This window comes from Furipterus horrens, unplaced genomic scaffold, assembly GCF_987537825.1.
Source record: "Furipterus horrens unplaced genomic scaffold, mFurHor1.1.pri manual_scaffold_1, whole genome shotgun sequence".
Classification (NCBI taxonomy): domain Eukaryota; kingdom Metazoa; phylum Chordata; class Mammalia; order Chiroptera; family Furipteridae; genus Furipterus; species Furipterus horrens.
Genome location: NW_028327171.1, coordinates 162327201 through 162331605, shown reverse-complemented (window position 1 = coordinate 162331605; position 4405 = coordinate 162327201). Strand labels below are relative to the sequence as shown.

General features: G+C 34.0%; 1 pseudogene; it reads left to right on the top strand.

Annotated features, from left to right (window-relative positions):
- Positions 1-1011: 1011 nt before the first annotated feature.
- Positions 1012-1515, top strand: LOC150022161 (small ribosomal subunit protein uS17m pseudogene; annotated as a pseudogene).
- Positions 1516-4405: the final 2890 nt, after the last annotated feature.

Here is a 4405-nt window from a genome sequence, read left to right as displayed (position 1 = left end):
AATATTCTTCTATGTACTGGAGAATAATAAAGTTGATACAAAGGGACATATATGCAGAAACAAGAAAAAGACAAAGTCCTTGTCAGCAAAAGAGATAATAAGTGAAGATGGGGAGGAAATCCGGACAACAAATAATTCAAAATAAGAAATAAACTGGGTTGATTTGAGTGTGTGTGTGTGTTTAGTTTCATTTTTTGTTTGTTTTTGGATAGTATAGTAGAGAAACAGCTGATGTTAGGTTTTGAATAGAAAAATGTTTTTATATATTATGTTCATTTTAATTAATGTCACATTGGAATGCTTAAGAGTGGAGTATCCTTGTTTTAACATATAAATACTTGTAAGGTTCTGAAAAAAAAGTGTAGGAAACCATAGAAAATGATAAGACCTTTTCTAGTTGGTATATTTTTGCCTTATAATTACAGAAAATGGCTTCATTAAATTTTCTCTTATTACATGAACTTCTGTTATCCAAGATGTTCTTGAAAGAACCATCAAACAAGATTTATTAGGTTTTTTTTTTTTTTTTTTTTTTTTTTTGGTTTAAATTGTATTGTTATTAACCAAGAAATTTTTTTTCCAGTTACAAATAATTTTTAAGATTTTCTCTCAAAACATTGCATGTTGTAAAATGCAATGCTTGCATAAGGTTATTGCTGTGGTTTTTTAAATCAAAGAATATTTAGACTTGTTGGTAATTTCACAATAATAAAATCGTTATATAAGGTAGCAACTGTATACATACTAAGATTCTAGAACTGTTCTTACTGATTCATTCTTTGTATCAAAGCAGTTTTACAGATGAGGCCAAATCTTTTTATACATCTGGAAATTTTGTGCTTATTTTAAATTTTGTTTAATATCTTGAATGTATTCACCAGTTTCATGATTCTCATTTTAATCACCGATTTATGTTCAGAGTTGAAAGCTCAAAGGTAAATGAAGAAAGAAACTCATACAAATATTCATTAGGTAATTCACTGTGGCAAGAAATTAATCTAAAGGTAGGATCGGAACCTGGAGTTGACTAAAGCCACCTGAAATGTCAATACCTCGTACATCTGTCCATGCCAAATGGGTCGTGGGGAAAGTGATTGGGACAGCAATGCAAAGAACCGCTAAAGTGAGAACAACCAGGCTTGTTCTGGATCCCTATTTACTAAAGTATTTTAACAAACGAAAAACCTACTTTGCTCACGATGCTCTCCAGCAGTGCACAGTTGGGGATATTGTGCTTCTCAAAAGCTTTACCTGTTCCACGAACGAATGAAACATGTGAAACATGAGCTGGCTGAGATCATTTTCAAAGTTGGACAAGTCATAAATCCAGTTACCGGAAAACTCTATGCAGGAACTACCTACATGGAGAGTCCAATTAGTTTGGAAACGATCCATCTAACCAAAAATCTAGAAGAATCAGGATCTCTTCAGAACAGTGAAGGAGGATTAGGAAAATGAGCCAAAGGGATTTATAAGTTTGCTCTCTGGAAAAAGAAATTTTTCTAAGTTTCATCACAAATGAGTCAGTTTCTCTTATGATGTTTATGAAATAGTTAAAAGTAAATGAATAAAGGGTTTGTTATAATTTTCCAAAAAATGAAATAAAATAAAATAAAGGTAGTCCTATGATTTTTAGAACAAACATTAAATTTAGTATAAATTGGGGGTGCATGAAAACCTGATATGTTAAAGTAAATGTTGATTATTAAAAAAATTATTTTTCAACCATAGTTTACATTTAATACCATTCCAGACCAGTTTCAGATGTACAGCAAAGTGGCCAGGAAACCATGCATTCTACAGAGGGGCCAGCTCACTGCTAAAAGCACCCACCTGGCCCCATACCCTGTTATCTCAACATTATTGACTATATTCTTCATGCCTCAATCCTCATCTCTGTGGCTAATCGGCATTGGCATTTTATACTACTTAATACATTCACCTTTACACACAGTACCCCAACCCCCCACCCTCTGACAGCTGTCAGTCTGTTCTCCGTATCTATGTTGTTTGTTATTTTATACTGTTGATTCTTATGTTGACTAGTTCACTAAAAATTGTATAATACAGATATACTCATTTCTTAGGAAATCATAATGGCTAGCTGATCACTCACCAGAACTTCAGTATCTAAAAGCCAGTACTGTTGATAAAATTAATTTATTCATTCTAAAATAATCATTATTCAATAATACTTATTGAATATCTTCTCTATGTCAGGCATTATTCTAAGCACCAGGGCGGTATATATATGCATACAGTGGTAAACAAAATACCATCCCTGGTATCACAAAACCTGTAATCTAATTGGGAAGAGATAAAAAATAAAAATAAAAATAAACCGAACAAAGAGGGTAAAAAACAGAATGGCGTGTTTCATACTGATGCATTAGCTATGGCTTCTCAGGTGAGGAGGTATTTGAACATAAATAAAATGAGAGTGTGAGTCATATAGATATCAGTAAAAAGCATTTCAAGGAGAAGTAATAACAAATGCAAAGATTCGGAAGTAGAAGTGTTAACATTATACTCAAGAAAAAAGAAGCAGAGTAAGCAATGCAGGGAAAGTGGTAGGAGACTTAGATAACTGAGAGCCAAATTATATATGACCTTTAAATAAACATGGTAAGTCCACTGAATTTTACTGTAAGAAAAGGGAAGCTATTGGACTATTTTAATGAGAATAACATGATTTCATTGACATTTTGGTTTTGAGAGAGTTTCTTCAAATGCTGTCACGGGGAAAAAACTGTAAACTGTAATGAATGGGAACAGGAAGATCGGTTAGGAAACCAATACAATAGTCCAAGTAGGAGATTAGGGTAATGGTGGAAAGTGGGTAGTAGTCCAATTTGGGGAATGTTTTGAAGGTAAGACAACTTATTGCTCCCCAAATTGATTGATTAACATTGAAAAATAAGGTTTTTCTGCATTTATTATACATACTAGTTATAAATCCTTTAAAGAATAAAAATTCAAATCTCTCCCTACCAATTTTTTTTCCCCTACCAATTTTTTTTTCCCCTACCAATTTTTATATTCTTAGAACACATACCAGATTTATTCTGTGGGTTTTTTTTCCCTTTCGAAACCCAATATGGAAACATATCCTTATTTGATTCTCATAGGAATATAGTTTGGTCTGCCCATTTAGTTATGATAAAATACACTGCCAATGCAATAGTACTAAAACCAAAAAAGAGAGAGAAAGAATGGAGGAAGGAAGGAAGGAAGGAAGGAAGGAAGGAAGGAAGGAAGGAAGGAAGGAAGGAAAGAAAGAAGGAAGGAGGAAAGGAAGGAAGGAAGGAAGCAAGGAAGGAAGGAAGGAAAAGAGATTAGATACAAAGAAGTAAAGTTGACTTCATTTACAAATGACCAAATCATTTTTATAGAAAATCATATGGGCTCTATACTATATGAAAGTTACAAGAATTAATAAGTGAGTTTAGCAAGCTTTTGAGATACATAAAAATCAATTGTATTTCTATATACTAGTAACTAATAGCTGAAAACTAAAATTATAAAGTTAATATTATTTACATCAAAAACATGAATCCTATGTTCAACAAACAAAAGATATACAAGGTCTGTCCAGAAGGTATCCAGCCATGTAATATGAAAAATAGAGACATTTATTGAAGAAAATACAAAAAAACATTGTACATAGGACATTGACACCTTAGTCTCATTCAAAGTAGGCAGCCTTGGACCTCACACAGTTCTTTCAATTGCCATCTGCTGCCCTATTATATTTCCCTGAATCTCATTGATGATCTGAAATCTCTTCCCTTTTGAAGGTGATTTTACCTTTAGGAAAAGCCAAAAGTCACAGGGCACCAAATATGGGCTGTAGGAGGGCTGAGTCACCTGGGTGATTTGGTGTTTCACAAAAAAAAAAAACTCTGCACGAGACATGATGCATGAGTGGGTGCACTGCTGTGATGAAGTGGCCAATCACCAGTTGCCCAGAGCTGCAGCCTTCTGAGTCATTCAGATAGTTTTTGCATAGGAATACTCAAGTTTAATGCAAAATTTGATGCAGATCTGTTGTTCTATCTATTCAGTCATTTTGAATGTGACAGCCACATAGTACCCATCCTCACTCAACTATGTCTACACCCTCAGTGACTAATACAGTGAAGTTGTCATTGTTTGTGCATGTGCATTCTAGTCCACTTTCCTTGGCAGCCAGGTTACATCGATGTCACAAACCATTCTCATTATAGTAACAATGGTTGGACTTTTTCTGGACAAACCTCATCCAAAACCTGTACATTAAAATAGCAAAATGTTGGTGCGGATATGACTAAGGTTGAGGCTGACTATGTGCATTTGACTGAGGCTGAGACTGACTGTGCGGATTACAAAAGGACTAACTATGCAGTTTACAAGGAGGCTGAGACTC